The following is a 20,459-nucleotide window of genomic DNA, read 5'->3' as shown; positions in this document are numbered from 1 at the left end:
AGATCTTGACTGACAATATGTAACTACAATTGAAAGATGCCTGCATAATAAAACAGCCAAAAAAATGATCCAAAGTTAATGTTGAGGATAATATGTTTACATAAAATATACTACAGACATACTATACATATTTTTAAAGTTTTCCCAACAGCATCATCCCTAGACTGCCTCATATTCAAATTTCTCTTGCTACATATTTGCTGGCATTTGTCCCTTACAAACAGCTCCTGTAGCAACATAGAAAGAAAAATAAAATGTATTTGAAAGCCTTCCATAACAAATCAATCAAAAAATAATGACATTATCATCTCTGGTCTCATACAAATCTTGATTCCTGAATATACTTTAAGTTACAAAATCAATATGCAAAATGGTTTTTTGAAAGCACAATACAGTCTCATAATAATTTATTTGGAAACAAAGCATAATAAAGAAGTTTACATTTAGATACAAAGATGTCTAAATATTAGTTGGCTTTCAGAGCTTGCTTTGAGTTGCTCTGGACAAGCCCTATCCCCATTTTCACTCACTTCTCAAGCATAAAGATCAGCTGTGACGAGCAAAAAAAGCCAGAGGTCTCAGATAATATTACCAAAAGCCAGAAGCAACAGGTAAGGAAAAGGGAGCTGATGGTATTACCAAAGATCGGCAACCAGTTAAGAGTATGAGCTTTTTCCCCCCTCTCCTTCCTCCGCATACTATCAAGGAGTCTCTGAAGTTAACAATTCGCACCAAATTCTTGTTAGTACTAGACGGACCATAACCAGCTGAGAACAGTAACACCAACAAAGTTATAAGGAATTACTAGCCCATTTTGTTACCACCCAAAAAGGCAAATCCCAGGCTTCTGCTCTTCACTGAAAGGCACAACTCCTCACCTTCACTCACTCCCTATGGATACAATGTAAGGAATGCAGCTTCTGTTTCTCTATCTAAAGTTTGAGAAGTGAGACAAATAAAGCTTAGCATAAAAACTGTTATTCGCAGAGACATAAATCCTATAAACCTATTAGAATGGATACTCAGCCTACTGCAGCCAACTGCCAGACTTATGACTTGCAATAGAAAGGGGCATAGTCTGGCTCCTGGAAACAGACACACTCCGAGAAGCTGAGAAATTATTTGACTGCTAGGAAAATGTCAGAAAGCTAATTTGGGGTAAGACAGGTGTATAGATAAAAACAACAAAGTGGACAGAAGAGATGAGTTTAGACCAATGCAAGAGGACAGATTTCATTTCTCCTCCCTACCCCATTTGACAGATCGATCCCAACAGAACTTTATTATTTTGAGTTAGCAGCTTATCAAGTGACTTCTTAAAAAAGTTAGTACTGACATGGAAAACAACAGGCTTCTTCTGCCCATTTGCTTACCGGCGTAATGCTCACCTTTAAGTAGGCACCAAGGCAGAATGAAAATGCAGAAATTCTTCTGGAAATGCTGTACAAAAGTATCCCTTCTACAGTTACAGACACAAGGCATCCTATACAAAAACAGTCTTGGACTTCACCTCAGCTCAGGCAATTTCAAGCAGATCCTCAGTGAAGTATTGGTCACATCATAACCAGATGCACAACATCTTACTTCAGTGACATGTTTAAATTAGTTTGCGCCCCAGGATCTTGTTCTGTCTCTGAAATATTCCATCTGTGACCTCCAAAATCACATTTTCTTGAGAAGGACCTGGAACGGCAATAGCTTCCTCCATGCGGTTATGCTGGTGAAGAGCCCAGCAAACTACCTGAAAGATCTCTTTAGAAACTTGCTTCTGCCTTTTCCTGATGTAGCAGTCCTCTTTAATTCAACTGCCTTGCTGGAAATCAGAGATAATTGTTACAGCCTAAGGCAAGGTTTGCAAGCTTGTCTAGCAAGGAACAGTGGAAAAAATGGCTTTCCAGATTTCCAGAGCAGGCTTCTGCCAACCAGCTTCTCCACTAGCTCTCGCAGTAACTGTGCAGCCAGTTCAGGGACTGGCAGGATCTCTTCATTCACGGGCTCACTTCCCTGTCATACACATACCTGTGCTGGCAGGCCGCTGTTTGCCAGGAAGCTTTTATGAATGAAGGGGGGGGAAAAAAAGAGTAGAGTGCTTTACAGCAGCAAGGATCATAAATCGTCTGTTCAAACACAACTGCATCAAAGCTGTTCCCTTGCAGGCTGGCACTGCGCTCGGCCGGCTGACAGCACAGAGGTGAGGTGCAGTAGGTTTAGATCGCTCTTCCTAACGCCTTCCTCGGGGGAAGCTGGCACCTTGTGCCAACTGTTTCTGTCTTTTGCTTCAGAAGAGAGCATACCACTTTCCTGAACAGCCCGTGCCACCTAAGACCTTCATGCCTTTTTATATTCCCAAGTTGTTGGGGGTTTTTGTTGCTGTTTTTTCCCCAACTCTCTCTAACACTCTGTGCTTCCTATGCAGAACACCTTTCACAGGCTATGAGTGGCAACGCTGGCATACTTGAGCAGTGCAGAGAGGGGAAGAAAAGACAAGTTTATTTCTCTATGCCCATGGACTGGCGAGCTGCAAGAGCAGCTGTAAGAAATCAGTGAAACGATACAAACGAAGAACAGTTTGATGACTTTCTCTTTACAAATCCTTGAAAAGCATTTCAAGAGACACCCTCCTACCGTATTGATCCTTTAGTGGCATCTTCCAAGGCACTTTATCTACAAGACGAGAGGGGAACAGCTGATCCTAGATTCCCTGCAGCAGCAGGGGAATCTCTGGATCTGAACGCAAGGGGACAACCCTGGGGGAAGGAAGGTCCAGAAGGAAGGAACAGACAGAGCCCACCTCAGGGGTTAACAATGGCATCACTTGGGAAGTGCGTCAAACAGTTTTTAAGCACCCCATCACCACAGTGTTTGTCAGTCTCCCACCCGGACACCAGCTAGAGATCTGTTTAAGCGGATACAATGCTTTTAATTTCTGCATCTCCTGTACTCACCTCCCTGATCTTCAGGTCAGGATCAGAGCCCTCTGTGATAGCTAGGGGTAGCACAGGCATAGCACTCTGCACTGCATTAGGCTGCTGCGGTGTGATTTGATATTTCTCAGAAAAACGAAAACTTGAACTATCTTAAGAAGAACATATAACAAAGTTCACTTGAGGACTATCTACTAAAGACAACAGGAATGCAAAACACAGAAAGAGAACTTTAGTATAGCCACAATCTAGTGTTACATTTTCCCTCAGAACAAATCTGCGTGTCAAATGATTGCCTGATATTGTAATACATATATATCTGATGGCATCACAGCAGTTTTGGAGAGTGTCTTTAACATGACTCATGTTTGCAAATCAAGAAGAAAAATGCAATTTTCACTGCAGAATTTACAAATTGGAAGTATTCCGGTAGTCTCTAGACTTCTCTCTAACATGGGAAAGAAATAAAAACAAACATCATCCATTAAATGTGTCATCTGCAATACTGAGAAACCATAGGTTTTAATACTGAAATGAAATCTACAGAGGCTGATTCTTAGCACAAGAAATTTAGCTTTTTAAGAGAACTGGCCCATCAAGAACCTTCAAAACCACATGAAACATGAAGTTGAAAGTTTTCAATAAAGCATGAAAGATCATCATCTTTTCTAATTGGCATAGTTACCATTTAATGTCATTTACTATGGCTCCAGTGTAAAAAAAAAAGAATGCTTTAAGTAAAGGTTTTCAATTAAATACAATTAAACTGCTCATACTTTTTTTTTTTTCAGAGTAAAGTATTCCCAAATCATGACCAAACATCCCAAGATAAAAGCATAAACAAAAGGAATTGTTTCAGTAGTTTACTCCTTTGAAGTGCATCATGATTAACATGTGTCAGTAACGCGATGTATATGGGAGTAATATTCTGCTGCTGCATTAGGGGAGGCCCCCTTAACCACTTCCATATCTACGTCTTTTCAGAAAATTAGACCTCCACCATTAGATTCTGTATTGATCTGGAATTATTTTTAAAAAATTCATTGTAAAAGTTTATAGGGGCTTTATCAGTATCAAGCACATTCCTACAGTTGTAGGATCTCAAAGCTCATTTAAGGCACACGCATACATCAGAAAGAGAAAATTTAACACCATTACAGCTCTGTGACTCGAGTACGTTACAGAGGATTTGATACAAACAAAACTTCAATTAAAAATATTTGAAAAAACTGAGAGCGAAAAACCTGAGTGGCAACATAGGCTGGTTTAGCACTTTGCTAGGACCCAGAAGAACCATGAGAACTCTACCTCATATTTTAAGGTAATATTTGTAAGCAAGGCCAGCACCTTAAGTTAACTTAATACCATCAGTATTTGGGCCTGGTAAGGGCTTTTTCACACCAGATATAAAGATAAATGCATTAGAGTACACTGAATCATTTACTGAACAGAAATTACACGGCTCACAAACTGTTTATTCTGCATATTTTACACCTACGCCAATTTACACCGTTCCGATTCTCTAAAACTAAAGCTCAAAACTGTAACTTTTAAATATTTATAGTCAAAACTGGTAATGATTTATAGACGCATCTGCAGGGGGGAAATACACACTAAGTGTCTGCAAAATTAACAAAACTATGCACTAACGCTACTCCACATCATTATAAAGTTATACATTAAAATTTTACTACACTTTTCAGCCAAAGGAATCTAAATAAATTTTATAAACTACAGACTATAGTTTTCCAAGACAAAGAAGGCTGAAGAGGAAAGACCCCAGAGGCACTGTGCCTGAGGTAGGAGCAGCCAGTAAACAAAACCTAATTCGAGACAGGCCCCTTGCTGCAGAGGACGACAACCACAACACAGGCCTGACAGGGTGAAAAGAAGAAAGTAAGAATCCAGAACTGATCCGTTACAGGAAAATATGCTAACCACAGTCTAATTTGTAATCTCAATAAACACTGCTTGCACAGTCACACAGAGGCAGCGTTCAAAAATGCATAATCCCACAAGACTTCTAGTGACTATACATTGTGGGTTTGGTTTTTTTTTTTTCCTTTTGATTCGAAGGCTTCACAATTGTTAATAAATTATGCTCTAATTGCTACAGTGATACAAGATGTATTCAGGCTGTTATGCCTTAGCTCAAGGTTAGCATTGCCACTGCCTATTTATATAGTGAGATTTTAACCGAAGCCCTGGGTTATGGGCAAGACACGTGTAATAAGAAAACAATCCCTCTACCTCAAAGTTGAAGCGTAAAGGCGAAAAGTTTCCCTCTACCAATTCACAACGCCAACACACTGCAAGTCCTAGTGAAGACTACTGATTATTCGTTACCTGCAGCACATCCGCACGACAGATTCGTGTATTCGTATTGCCACAAGAACAGTCTGGAGAGGAGGCAAAGTGTTCAGCACCGCTTACACTGGCGTTACCCACGCAGGCGTTGCAGTAACACGCATACTCTGATCAGTTCTGCTTATCCATCCCGAGAGCAAACGCTCATTCCTGGTACACGTGCGTTTTCAAGGACGCTCACGACGTTCTTCCCTTTCTTTCACTGGGCTTTCAGAGGCATGGATTTCTACCTTGCGGCCAGCTGAAGCCAGAGGAGAGAAATTTCACCTCAAGCAATGAAATTAAGTGGAGGAAGATATGTGGGAGAAATCTGGATCTTAAACAGATACCAGAAGATTTATAGTCAAGTCTGGATATTAACTGCTTCACTTATAAAACACAAAGAGGAATAGAAAATGAGTCATATATTACCTGAGCATATATCTTCATTATTTTCATGATAGTTTTAGTGCAAGTGAACACACCAAATAAAACCAAAACTTTCATTTTACCTGAGAACATTCCCTCCTACTCTAACAAACGCTTTCTCTTTTAATTGCATCACCCTTCTTCCTCTTACGTAACCCTCTCATACCCGTACAACTCAAGTATCTTCACATGCAACGGAATCAGAAAAAAAATCTATACAAGGCTAGGTAGGTTTTTTTTTATTATTATTATTATTATTATTATTTTTAAATGTAGCAATGGTACCCATGCCATAACTCTGAAGTCACAGCTGCCATCCCCCTTGCTCTCCAATCCATTTTTGCAAGCATCAGTAATCTTCCTATAGATTTACAGGCCAAGTTTTTTTCCTAAAATAGAAGTTTTCTGAAAAGAAGTTTCACTTGAGGAGAAAACAAAAACCACTGAAAGAGCAGCAATACTTTGTCTGAGCATTTCATTCCAGTGTCATTTTAAATAGAACTCTTGGGCAAATAACTCCCTTTGAAAACCGTATCATGTTTTCAAGTCGGGAATTCTGAAAACAATCTGGTAATTTGATGTTTATCCAACACTTTGGGACTACAGATTTTCCAGGAGTTTTCTACAGCTCTTCTTATATTCTGTACATATTTCATATTTGGAGAACTGAACAGTAACTCGAACGCATATGAAACGCACTTTATTCCGGACCGTCTTTAAATTGCCTTCAAATACACTGCTTTGGAAAAAGACACTGAAAACATACAGATCTGGTTTTACCTTTAAGAGCAATTGCATTGTTACAGACAGCACAGGCAGTAATACTCTGTCGGATGGTGTTAGTCCTTGCTTGCAAGACCCCACATTCGTTTGCTTTACCTACAGAAAGTGAGGGCCTTAGATGTTCAAACTGGTCCTTTAACCATCTCTGAGACCGAACTGATCAGATTTATTTTTTATAAGTGGTTAAGATATCCTGTTTAAAAACACTCAGAAGTGATGGGACTAACATTCCACGCTCTCCCTCCTCCCACTTTAACACCCAGCCTTCTGGGACGCTCCTGCACTTGCACGCTGCGCAGCGGCGACTACGGGGAGAGCCGGGCAGGATCTCACTGCCTCTCGCCTCTGATCTGCAGCCCCCCTTTCATCTCTTGGCATCCGACTTCTGTGCAACGGCGCAGACGGCAGCCTAGCCACAGCTAAGGACACTTCATCCTAGGGCCGAGATGGACTCATTCTCTTAGAAGTCTTCTGGGTGCCATCAAGGGCACAGCTAGGACACAGGCGAGGGGCAAACCAAAAGCGGAATTAAGAGTTCGGAACAGGAACAGAAAGAGAAACTGCAGAGAGCAAGAGGCAGGCGTGCGAGATGCAATCAGCGGGCAGCCCTGAAGATGCAGCCACCACAGCGCGAGCAGCTCCGGGCCTTGGAGCCATACCCACCGCTTCTGGGTTTCCTCCATCTCCTGGTGGACAGCCAGGGACCACTGTCAAGACATCCCTCTACGCTCTTGTAGTTACTGAGGCAGAGGACTGCAGAAAGAAAACATGCCTGGCTAAGATGTTTAAATGTCACACATGTAAACTGATTTTATGCCCGTCTCTTAAGACTCGTACTTTTTTTTTTTTTTAAATAACGTTTGGAGAGCCACGCAAAGATTTCCCTAAGTGCTTTCTGCTTGAAATATTTCACGAGTCTGTGCAGAAGCATTAACCTTTCACAACTGCATATTAAATGAAAGGTATTTCTGTTATGAAACATTAAGAAGCACCCACAGTAAGTCGATACCTCAGTTCCTCTATTTGTAACGAGTGGCTGTCACAACAGTGAGGTAACATGAAAACACAACTTTTTCCAGAACATATTATAAAGCACTTCTATGAAACCACAATGAAAAAAATCAGGAAGGAAATGCTAATCCAGAATTTACTTCTGATTTTGGATAGCATGATCTGAGTAACGGAATTTTAAAAACTCAGTATCTATCCAGTGAGTGAGCACCATGCATCTTGTTCAACAAATGAGGCCAAAGTCCCTTGGGAAAAAGCAGCATTTGATCAAAAAACCTATGTAATAATGATATGCAGATGGAACATGACTCAAGATGGGAAAGAAAACCTTCACTCGAGCATTTCTTAAATTCAGAGAGCCTTGAGTCTGCAATTTTAACATTCATTTAGGTGGGGTTTTATGTACCGACTGAGGGAGAGAGTTGTTTGTGACAGAAGTTTAAATGCTTATATAAACGGTGACCTACATCCCTCCCAGTTCATGAGTTGAAAACGAGACAAGCTTACAACATGGCAATACAAAGACCAAGCATCAGGAAGAACAACAAGGATAATCCAAAACTTTGCTTTCCAATCTTAAATTACAGTTAAGGACAGTGGAAGCAAAGAAAGAGAAAAAAGATGAAAAGGCAAGAAATTTACAGGGACAAAAAAATAAAATTAAGAAAAAAAAACAATCACACAGAAGACTACAGAAGGTAGAACAAGGTTGCTTTCTGAGAACATGGGAGACAAAAAAAAGGCTAGCCAAAGTCTTTCATGTTTATCCAAAACCCCGTCTTCAGACACAAATTAAGTTCACAGCCCCATATGCATATCCTAACACCTGGAATGCCCTCATCACGCTTGAAGGAGCGTACCTCATCCTCTCTCAGTTTATACAGCGACCCAATTTAAAGCTTCTTGCTCTAAGTGGAAAAAAAAATGCAAACTTTTAATAGCTAAAATTTCAAAGCATATTTGATATTACTTATAAAAATGTAGAGGAAATATTGCAAAATGAATACGTAATGGCTATGACCACTTCAGCAGCGTTACATAGATTTTTACCACTACCGCGCCATACGTCAACCCCGAATTCAAATCAGTGCCTCGTAACCCAGGTGTAATTACAAGGTATCACTACGAGTCTCAATTTTACTCAAGGGCTATATTTACATTAGCAATTTAGTCATTTGTAGCACTGAATTTTGCCAACTTTATTTTGCAGGTTTTGCAGTGGCCGCAGAGGTCAGACTGCTAACACGAGGAGGAGGAGCTGAGGAGGGCTGCAGCGAATGACGACGACTTGCCTGGGAGCCCACCCCATCAGCAGCCTGCTATCTTGTCCAGGACAGGGCTGGGCTGTCACTTACCAGAGAAAGACACTGAGTGGTTCTTCAGAGGAAGAGAAGAAAGTAACAATAATCAGAACCATAATAATGAGGGCAGAGCAGCAGTAGCTGTGTTCAGAGAGATGAAACACAACACCAAACGGATTTGTGCTTGGTTAAACAAGTCAAAACTTGGTGTTTTCTGGGTTTGACACTACAAAGCACGAGGGTAACTGGTTAGGCAAGACCACCATTCACTTTTTTCTGTTTCAGCGTTCGTGCTCAACATTGACAACTGCATCGTTTTTAAATGCTCCTAATGTGCATCCGTTTCAGAAGCTTGCCTTCCAAGTGAAATCTGTCACTCTCGCATTTTTTCCTTTCCTGTAAGAACGGTGATAGATGTTTTAAGGTGTCACTACAACTATTAGTGACTAAGAGTTTTCACAGAAAACACGTTCACAACCGAAATATCCATACCTCGTAAGGATCAAAACATACCCACACAGTTTTATGGAGTGCTACAGCAAGGACAGCGTTAGATGGATGTGAGCTCGTTTCGGCCCCGCATTTTTCAAGGAGGAGACAATCCATCCATTCTACACGTTGCAATTTTACGTGGCAGCCACTGAAGTCACCTGACATAACATTTCATGGTTTTACTTGATTACGGAGGGAAGCAGGGGCACACCATCTTTCACAAAAATCTGAAACTTTCTATAAATAGCAAGTTATAGAAGCGCAGCACAAACACACTGAATTCACACAATGAAATAAGGCAATTACTAGTTTAAAGTAAAAAAGGACGTACTAAGAGAGATTGCAGACACCCCATCCCTGGAGGTGTTCAAGGCCAGGATGGACAAGGGGCCCTGAGCAACCTGGTCTGGTGGGTGACATCCCTGCCCATGGCAGGGGGTTGGGACTAGATAACCTTTAAGGGCCCTTCCAACCCAAGCTGTTCTCTGATTCTAAGACAACTACACAAAACAAATAGGAAATCGTTTTCACAAAACTTCCCTCTCTTGATAACCACCCTGGAATCTAACCGTACCAACAGTTTCTTCATACAGTCCTGCCCAAAGCACGTCAGGCAGACTTGGGGGTAAAACGCCAAGAACCGCCAGGGCCTCCTCTACACCAGTGGTCTTCTCTTACCAGCAGGGACAGGGGCACAATAGATAGTTGTAGGGTAAATCTTGGGATAACCAAGGAGAAACAACACCGAAGAGAACAGAGGAACGCCAGTACAAACACTTCATTTCTCCTCAGCAAACGCAGCGCGAGCTCTGGTCTGAGGCGCTGGGCATGGCGCTAACTGGGCCTGCCCTGCACAAGCTCCTTCTCCAGGATGCCTCCCGCATCCCTGCCCTCCTGGCCCTCTCCCAACCCACAAGCGAGGCCAAGAAGGTTTTCTTAAGATCCACCGCCTAAGGAGAGGGCACAGGATGACAGGCCGGACAGCAGGCTGTCACATCCCCACTCTCCCACCAAACAACCTGAGTCCAATGTAGAAGAAGCAAGGCCTACCCATGCAGAAGTGGCCTGTGCCTATCCACCCCAATACATAAATTCCCCAATTTGGCCTCGCAAAGGACAAAGCTTAGCCATAACTCACCACGGACAACCCTCCTAGTGAAGCGTGAGCTACTGGTGTAATGACAAATTACACCACGCATGACAGATTTTTTTAATTTTTTTTTTTTTTTGGTCTTTCCTGATGCCATCTGTGCTTCACAAGGAAGTCTGATGGCTGACAGCAGCCCCCAAATTTCCCCAGCCCCCAAACTATGGATCTAGACACTGCTAGGAAATTAAATTTTTTAAATAACTTGGATAAAACAATCATCAAAATCATCTACAATATCTCATTTATTCTTGAAACTGAGATCTGCTGAAGAAACCGTGTTTGTTTAATTTACACATACATATTCCTTCAGCCCTCGGATCCCCTTGAATCTACTCCTCACTGAGCCACAGGATCCCTCAGGGAAGGAAAAGGACCTTATGAAATGAAACGCTTGGGATGTCTGTAAACAACACTACAGAAAATTAATTTTTATAAGGACAATACCAGAACAAATAATAAATGTCTCCCTGTTTCAGCCTTGTGTTTTCAGTCTCACAACTTTTGATCCTCTATTCTGAGGTTTCAGTTGTGCTCTCAGCATAAAAATATAGCACCTACTTCAAGAAGTGGTGAAATACGAGAACCAAGTTACTCTGCTAAAGCTATAATTCTTGATAAATCCAATTCCTGTCCCTTAAATTATTTACGTATGACAAGTCTGTTCCGTACAGATGCCACCCGATCAGCAAGACATAATGCATTCCGTCACTTAATTTAACAACGCGTTATTTGCAGCCTGAATTCAAGTTTAATTGCCAACAGGACAGTAGTGCAAAAAGCATGAGAAAAGGCACATTGAGGAGCTCAGACTGTCACTACAACTATCGCTACGACTACAGCAAGAGGCATAAAACAGCCAAGAGAAGGTAACATTTGATTGTCACCTAAAATACTGAAAAAATGAGGATTATTTTTGAGCATATTTTTAAGTTTGCCATCAAAGTTGCATTAATATGATTAACATCTTTTTCAGACCCGCAGCATCCACACGTTTTCCTCACTATTAAACTTACACTGCAGACAGATTATGTGAGAGGTCTCCCAGAAAGTGTAACTTATGAAGTGCAAGCACCTGTGAGCAGGAGTGCTCTGTGCTTCTTCAAATTATAGAAACAAATGTCTGAAAAACTATTGCAGCTCTTTCAAACTGTTGGTTCTGCCAGATATGCCACAATAACGCTGTAAAATTGTGCAAACGGAGAGGAGTAGCTCACCTAACTGCGTGAACAAGATATTTGATAATCCTAAAACACAAGCAAAAACACTGTTTGGCCACAGTCATTGACAGGGAAACTAGCTGAGCTGTAAATACCCACATGCAGAAATTAGGTAGGATGCAATTGTATTCCGCTTCATACCAGTGGGGATGAAACCTCTAGGTGCTAACAATGCAAGAAGCGTTACATAAGACCATGCGCTTATTTTTAGAAGCACATTACAAAATTAAGTACTGCACTCGAATCTGTTGCCGAGCCGTGGACAGTCACACCAGTGTGCACAAAGGACAACTGCTCAGCTGGAGCGGGGCATTAGATTAGATTCAGATTAGAGTTCTCTCCTGCCAATCCCCAAAATACCGAACTATCAGAGTAAGAAAGTCAATTTGGGTTCACCGAAAAAACACTACTCATCATAAACACAAATCTATTCCTTTTTTAGGAGCCGCAGAACTGACAACTGGTTTCCTACAGCTTTCTTCTTTTGTTGCCTAATACTTCTGCACCGTGATGACCCCGAACTTCCCTCTTTTCCACCTCTCTCTTCATGACTCTCTCTCCTGCTCCAGGGAAAGAAGAGCCGTGGCACAGACACTCTGGAAGCCTGCACGTGCTGAGGGCTGCCTGACAGCTGCCATCCCGCAGGACACACGCTCCAGGTCTGACCATCTCTCTTCCCAGTGGGTGCAGTAATTTGGACACGCTTCCTCTACCTAGTCACAATTTTATGAGGCTTGGTGGACCATAATTTGAGATTTAATTCTTCCTTCCCATTTAAGTTTCCATATGTATGCTTCCTATGTATAAAGCGTAAGTTGAGTTAAATGCTTAACTTTGGAGTTAGAAGTTTACTATATGAACTTTCCATGTGTATTTGTATTTATATTTGTATACACACGTAGATACGCATACTCACACGCACACACTGGTGAGTGGGAGGGCCAGACAAACCAAATAATCTCATAAATGACATTTCCTGAGAAACTGAACCCAAGCTTCTTAAGTGTTTGCCTTTGTTTCCTTTCAAACTGCAGCGTGACCTGCAGCGGTACTGCAGAACGAACCCTGCGTGCACCTCCCCAGATGAAACTTCGCTCTTTCCTCACCATCTCTGATGATCAATTTTCCTCTCATTTTTACCCATTAAAAATAAAAAAAAAAAATTACACCTAACTTCACAGTCATGTATTACACTGTTCTCCAGAACAATCCTACCTGAACATTGCTTCCCCTGGTTCCTGCAGACAGACATGAAACAACCCATTAAGCACATCCCACTACCAACAGATTTTACTACCACTGTTTCTTCCCTTGCAGCCTACGTTATTCCCCTCCAGGCTCTTTGCTAAGTACGTTAATAGCACGGCCTGCAGACTATGCTTAGTCTACCGAGTTTGAAAAAACACCTCACAAGAAGGTTTTGTTTTCAAAACCAGACTCCGCAGACGCAGGTATGCCCCGGCACCGAGAAGTCCAGCAGCGCGGCAGGCTGGAGGAGAGGCGTGCTGATAGAAAGGCAGAGTTAAAGATGACTCCTCTCGGTGACTCATTCCTGTTTGCCAACGAGGCCCACACTGGGCATCCCAGTTTTCAAGACTTATCAAGCTGTTGATATAAAAACAAGTTCAGTTTAACAGCATACTTATTTTAGAAAGGGACGGCTGGAATTGAATCCGCACTTAGGACCATAAAACAACTACCAGATTCATTAAAAATGTCATTTAAACTAGCTATATGTCTTTCGAAGAAAAAAATGAAGAGATTAGGATCATGGCTAATATCAACATTTTGCAGATTCCTAACTAAACTGTTATGGAAAATACTACTTGCCATCAAGTGTATACTGCTGCTAGTCACAATATACACCTACCTGAGATACAGAGAGCTCAGAACACCACCAATCTCTTTAAAGCTACATTTTATCCTTCCAAAAAATTTGCAATACTTCTTGCTTCCTCACAGATGTCCCATAATATGTACATTTTTATATAACTAAGCTTCCTTGAACTAGGGGTAGGGGGGGAGAAGATTTGTATTTACTGCACAAAACATACCATTCTGAAAGTGACAGAAAGTTTCTTTAAAGCAACAACAAAAACTCCATATCCCAATTGCACAGGAGCCTGAATTTGCTTCAACTTTCACCATGAAATAAGAGATACCGACGTACTCTTGCGTATAATGCTGATCTTAATCAATTTGATCTCGAAGAACACACTTACTAGAAACGTGCATCCACACTAAATAAGACAACAAATTCAGATTTCAGTACAAGATGCCTTTCGGCTTTATGACGATACTTTGCTGTGTGCTGTACTTTTTCAACAAGTCAAAAGCATCAAGAACAGTACTGGCATTCCAAGAAATTAATCAAATTACTGATTTATATATATGGCTTGTTGTTCTTTATTTTTTTTCTGCAAACAGTTTTACAGGTGGACACAATATTACAAGACACTTCTAATGTTCAGAATTGCTTGTTTTCTATCTTTCACATATTGGTGCCGTGCATAGTTTAGATTTCTTTCTGAAAACCTTACAGATTTCCAGTTCTCCACACTAAAAAGCACAGTACCTGCTCTCCACAAGAGAGAAGACCCTCTTCTATATACTTTTTTTAGCCTACTTAGTCACTACATAAAAGATGCTGTTTCACAGCTATTTTCCTCCCTTATGCATTTTTAATATCTTTATATGCAACAAGTACTTTCCCACAAATTGCAGCACTGGTGAATGAAATTTCCCCAGTGTGAATGGTGAAAGACACCAAGCATGTACCCAAACAAGCCCCCTACACACCAGGGCAATGGAAGGAAGTCTGGCCTATCTTTTTGCCGTCATTCCACTTCCCTGGCAACACTTGCTTTGCAAGAATAGTTTTCACAATTAGAACATAAAAATGTACTAAAAATGAAAAGTAATCAGCACCTCAAACAATACAAGGTTTTAATAAGCTGAAAAGGGAAAAATGCTCTTCTACTGTAACGCAAGGAAAAAGCTTGCAGTCCTATAGACTGTATGACAAGTGCACAGTCCACCACTATAGGCATTATTTTGCACTGTTTGGTATGAAGATTCCCATCTTCATACAATCCTTAGAAAAGACTGATGCTGATATTATATTATCATTATCCATGTTACCAAGACACAGATGGAAGAACTACTTTGCCGAGAAGTTGCCTACAAAACTAAACATTAAGAGTTTATAATTTGAAACTCTTGTGGTTGTATAATTAGCCGTACCACTTCTTTTTGGTGCCTGGAAACTCCTTGCTGTTGTTTTCAAATACACGTGTATACAGACTGTAATGAAAAAGTTATGGACATCAAATTCTGAAATGTGTAATGATGAACAATACAACTGCCACCTACTGAATATGGTATAGAACCAGCTGGGTTTTATAAACCCCAACTGTTCTCCCTAACTATATACACTAAATACTACCAGTGTCTACTTCCACAGAGCCCTTGAACCAAGCAAGCAAAACACGGGAAAGTATTATCCCAAGACTACAGACTAGAACTCAGCCATAAATTGGTTCAATGACTTACCAGAGCCACACATCACTTCAGCGGACGAGACAGGAAGCATTCTCTGACTCTTACGCTCATGCTCTACCCTTGCAGTACTGTCTGTCCAGTGAGAGTAATACAAAGTAGGAGTTCCCATCTTATCTCCCACAAGTATACCTGTAATTTTACACTAGTTTTCATCTTTAATAAACTATCCCTTTTCACAGGTAATGACCTCATCTGTATACAGTCACCCACCACTGATTTCAAATACACAAAGAATTTGAATGTAGAGCTTTGAAAACGTTTTAAAAGTTCATTAAACTGCTTGCTGCAACCAAAAAGAATCACGAGTGATGTGGGGTACAAGAAGATGCTTAAAAAAAGACACACACACACACAACCATAAAGGAAACCAGGAGGAAATAATGGTTTACTTATTAATGAATTTCAGACCTACAACTCTGGCACTGTAACTCACCAAGAGAAAGATGTCTCTAAAAACAGTTAAAATCACATTTTAAACACATCACAAGTGTAAAAAGATTAGTCAGATGACAGTGAAAGCAAGTCAAGAGGAAAACATACCGCCCACTTTCCTGTAACACTGCTGATAACCAACGCTACCTCAAGACAAAGCGGTGGCAGCAAAGGGGGAGCTCAGTAACCTCTTTGGGCAAGGGTCATTTCCATCTTGACTTGGGACCTGAAGCAAACCAGCAGCTGAGCTAGTACAAACTATCACAACGCAAGTATTCAGTTTTCAGCACAATAGTGTAAGTGAAAGATAAAACAGAAATTAAAAGCAATCTGAAAATTGCACGTCTTTAATCTTGCTGATATAAAAGCACGAAGATTTTACCTCCCATGTAAAATCTCTTACTGATTAGCACAGAAACGTCTACGTGGCATACAAACATCTCTAAAAACAAAACAATTCCGTAAGGACAACTTTAAACACACTGCAGTACAATAACGTCATTTGATGGAACCCTTCCTGTGCTGTTATTACGTTCAACACAAGTAGACTTGGTCGTCAGCTTACGAGCCTGAAAGCTCTTAATGCAAGAAGTTAACTGTCAACACGTGAGCGGGTGCTTTTAAGTCAATGAGACTGCCCACAAACTTTCAGTTGTTCATATGTTTTTACAGGAACCTGGGTCAGGAGACCAAGACAACACACAAACACTGAATGTAGGTGCTAAAACACATGAAAAAAGGAAAAGGAAAAAAAGGTCAGCCCTATTCCGGAAACACCAACTGAAGCAGGTTGTTTTGAATTACTCAGTACAGTCTGAGACATCAGGATATATTTCAAGAAAAAAAAATAGCTTTCTGTTGCGTAGAAAAATGTTTACATACTTTTAAAAAAACTATTTACTTGTACCTCAAAAACTCAGAAGAGACAAAGTTAACCTGACCTGAATTTCTTGGCTTTTGTCAAGAACTACTGCAATTTGCATATAAATTGTATTAATAATAATAAAAGAAAAACTATAATTTAGAGAACAACCCTTTAAATTTGTGGCAAAAATACTGTTTTGATGTAATGTGGTCCTGACCTTCTATATAAGCTTGCACACAGCTCCTATCTAACCTAACATTTAGAAATAGACAACAAATATGGCAAGTATTCTGCCAAGAATTCGAGATTTTTATTTACTTTTTTTTAAGTGGTTTTCAAATCTGTATTCAAGCACGCTATAGCTTTACACGAAGAGATAATCCAAAAAAAAAGTTAAATACCAGAATCTACTTACTTCAGAACAAAATGCTGTACTGGGAAGCTTAGGTACACTTTCTATACCACCTCAGAACAAAGCAAGCAATTCAACGTTTATCTTAAGTTTCCAGACCGAGTCAGAAAGCGAGGTGCAAGAAACGCCTCTTAACTAAACTGCTGGGGTTTTAGGTTATACTCACTTCTGGAGTCCATAACAACAAGGAGGTGCAAGCCATTTTTGAAGAAATAAAGTTATGGTATGCAGCTGGTTTAAAACTACAGCAAGGCTACAAATCTTGCAGTGACTACAGAACAAACAGATTTTTTTATACAAAGAAACAAAAAAAAAAAAGCACACAACAGGTTCTAAAAATGCAATAAAGTTTCTAATTCCAGAGCTAACTTCTGTCGCGAAAGAAATACCTTTAGAAGTACAGCCAGTACAGCGGAAATCCTTCACGAGAGCCACCACTCCACGACAGGCATGCACCATACACAACTTTTTCATTGTGGAGCCAAGGTAAAGACCAAGGCTTTCAGGTGCAAACACCTAGTTAGGGGACCTGTTTGTAGTATCAAACTTCAGGACACATTAACTGTCCTATTTTTCACAGTGAACACCACTTCTCTAGAATTAGATTCTTTTAAAGATAATTCAAATCATTTTTTACGAATTGCAAGTGTTAACAGTGGAGTTGTTTTAGTTCTTAGGGCTTTTGCTTTCATCTGCTGGCAGAACTGACACACACATAGGTAACAGTGGCTACTTTGACAACAGTATTACGTTGCTAAAAGAACTGTGTAGACAAGGTTTATCTACTAATACACTCTTAGCTTTATCAACAGCTTCCTGAAAGTGAAACGGAAATACACTTGCAAGTCAAGTCAGTCAGCTCATGATATCAAGTATTCAAATCCCTTCCTAAGATCAGAAGCAGCTGACACCTTGAAGTTTTTCATGCCAGCTGAATTCTCAACGTAAACAATAGCAGGGGGGAGGGAAAAAAAAAAAGGCACTGAGCACATCCATAGTCTTCAGTATCACGCAACTGGATCTCGCAAGTTATGTTCTATTAAAACGCCATTATAAGAGGACTCAAAGTACAACAACATTCACCTAACAAATCTTCTAGATCCAAGTAAAGACGCCTTTTCAATGCAAACCTAAACAATTATTTGGCTTTTGCAAGTCTTCACAAGTTTCGACAGCCTGAAACAAATCCAAGTTTCCAGAAACGTAAGGATTTCTGCTAAGCGATGTGACAGCAGGTTTGATCATCTTAACCTCCCTTCCCCCAGCTGAGGAGCGAGGAGAGCAGGCAGCCACCAGCACCAGATGTTACTGCCGTGCGGGCAGGCAGGAATGTTTCCTTCACACACTCAAGTCGCACACGCACGCGTACGTGCTTGCAGATACAAGAACGACACAAAAAAAAAAAGTTTGCGTCTTCCCCTGGGGATAAAACAGTGCAAAGTTGGAGACGAGTTCTTGTCTGATAAAACAGACTTACAAAAAAGCAGAAGCTGCCGATCCACATCTAACACGAGCATGTTTTCTTTCGCTCGGCTTACAAAACCTCCAAAACAAAGTTACCTGCAACTTCATTGAAGAAAACAGGGGGGAAAAAAGAAAGAAAAAAAAAAAAAGAAGCCAACAACAACAAAACCACTGAAAATCTAAGCTGTGGTGTCCGTAGGGAAGCCCTCGCTCCTGCCAGGAACACCCGTACACCAGCTATAGGGTAAATGCCGCATCTCATACAAGCGTGGCAGTGCCCCTCTTCCTCCCTCACCCTCACTTGTCACCCTGGGCCACCTTCCCGTCCCTTCCCTTCCCCTCCTTCCCTCCCGGTCCCTTCTCCCCGAGGCAGGCTCAGGCCAAGCTCCAGGCCCCGCACGGGCGGACAAGTTCCTACAGGGGCAGAATCGCTCCAAGTTTGTTTCACAAACACGGCCGAGGGAATGCCAGAACCTGTTTACACATCACCTTAACCGCCACCAGGAGGAGAGCGGAAAAGGCGCTCGTAAAAAAATAAAAAATAAAAAAATAAAAATAATAAAACCGGGTTGGTGGGGAGGTGGAGGGAAGGAAACAAGCCGGCGCTATCCCCGTCTCACCCGGGGCCTGGCCGGGGCCCGGCGGAGCAGGCCGCGGGGCCACCCCGGCGCCTCCCGGGAGCGGGGCCGGCGGCACCCGGCGGCGGCGGAGGTCGGGGGGAGGCAGCCGGGGAGCGGCGGCCGCCGGGCCCGCTCGGGGCGGCGGGGGGCAGCGGGACGGGGCCGTCCCGGGCGGGCCGCGGCGGCGGAGCGGAGGCCGCGGGGCCCAGGCCTCGGCCCCGGAGCGGCGCCCGGCGGCCCAGCGGGGAGGGCGGCGGGGCCGGGCCGGGCCGGGCCGGGCCGCGGCCGCGCTCCCGGCTCGGTGGCCGCGCGTCCGTGCCCCCCCCGCTCCCCTCGGAGACAAAAGCAAACGGAAACCCGGCGGGACGCGGCCCCGGGCCCGCGGGGCCCCGCCGCGGGCAGCGCCGCCGCCCGGCCCTCCCTCATCGGGCCTCGGCCGGGCGGCGGCGGGCAGCGGGGCGGCGGCGGGGGCCGGGGCGGGGGCGGCCGGGGCCGGACTCACCGCATGAATTTTCTTGTCCCGCGGATCCAAGATGGCTGAGTATCCAGCACGGAGGATGCTGGGGGAGCAACCTTTACCCTCTGACCCGGCCGCCGCCGTGACCCCGCCGCCGCCGCCGCCGCCGCCGCCGCTCGGCCTGGCAGCGGCGCTGAGGGGCGGGGAGAGGCGGCGACGCCGCTCGGCTGGGCCCGGAGGACGGCGAGGAGGAGGAGGAGGAGGAGGAGGAGGAGGAAGAGGAAGGAGCGCCGCGCTCCCTCCGCCTGGCCGCCGGCGGGGCGCCTAGGCCGCGGGGCTGCTGCTGCCGCACCGCCCGGCGGGCAGCGGGCGGCCGCGGGGCTCGGCCCCCGTTTTGTGAGGGGAGGCGGCCGCGGGGCGCACACCGAGCTCCCCGGATCCCCCTCGGGCTCCCCGGGGAGGTGGGGACGGCCGGGGGCCGAGCAGAGCGACCCGCGGGCAGCAGCCGCCGTCCCCGGGTGCAGCCCGCGTGGGGCCGGCCTGCGGGTGCCGGGGCGCTGAGGGCGAGCCCGGGGGTTTTTGGAGGGTGCGAGGAGGCCTGAGGGGGGTCTGGGTCGGGGACTGCCGTCCCGAGCACCCAAGTTGTCTAAAAGTCTGTATTTTCGGCACCGGCCTTCTTACCCGCTTTATTATTAAAATGGAGAAGCTTCACCGAGATGGCATGACTGGACTTTTATTTTTTTTTTAATTCATCACCGTGAAAACGCGTGTGTTACAACAATAGCTACAGCAACTGCAGACGCACAAAACACTCATGATGCAAATAATCCCCTTGAATTCAACAAGACGATAAACGGTACAAAAGCTAGGCCTGTACGCGAGTGTTTTCAGGATGGAGGCCAGTGTTGTTTGTGAATTGGCTTCACTACTCCATCAGGAAAAAACATCAGTGATGATGCTTCTTTGATTTTGTTGTGAGATAGAGAATTTCAGAC

At 43.2% G+C, this 20,459-nt stretch overlaps 1 protein-coding gene across 5 annotated transcripts in view; it reads right to left on the bottom strand.

Annotated features, from left to right (window-relative positions):
* The window catches only part of CNOT2 (CCR4-NOT transcription complex subunit 2), a 92,936-nt gene extending 73,238 nt beyond the window's left edge, over positions 1–19,698 (bottom strand). For 2 of the 5 annotated variants that reach the window (XM_083802771.1, XM_083802772.1), the window contains exon 1: positions 19,510–19,698. The gene's annotated coding sequence lies outside the window, so the exon portion shown is untranslated. The remainder of the gene's footprint in view (positions 1–19,509) is intronic. The other 3 variants (XM_083802773.1, XM_083802774.1, XM_083802770.1) reach the window with 3 other exon arrangements.
* Positions 19,699–20,459: the final 761 nt, after the last annotated feature.

The sequence above is a fragment of the Anser anser genome (genome assembly GCF_964211835.1).
Source record: "Anser anser genome assembly, chromosome: 1".
Lineage (NCBI taxonomy): Eukaryota > Metazoa > Chordata > Aves > Anseriformes > Anatidae > Anser > Anser anser.
Note: the sequence above shows the minus strand (reverse complement) of the source record. Positions and strands in the feature narration are given on the sequence as shown.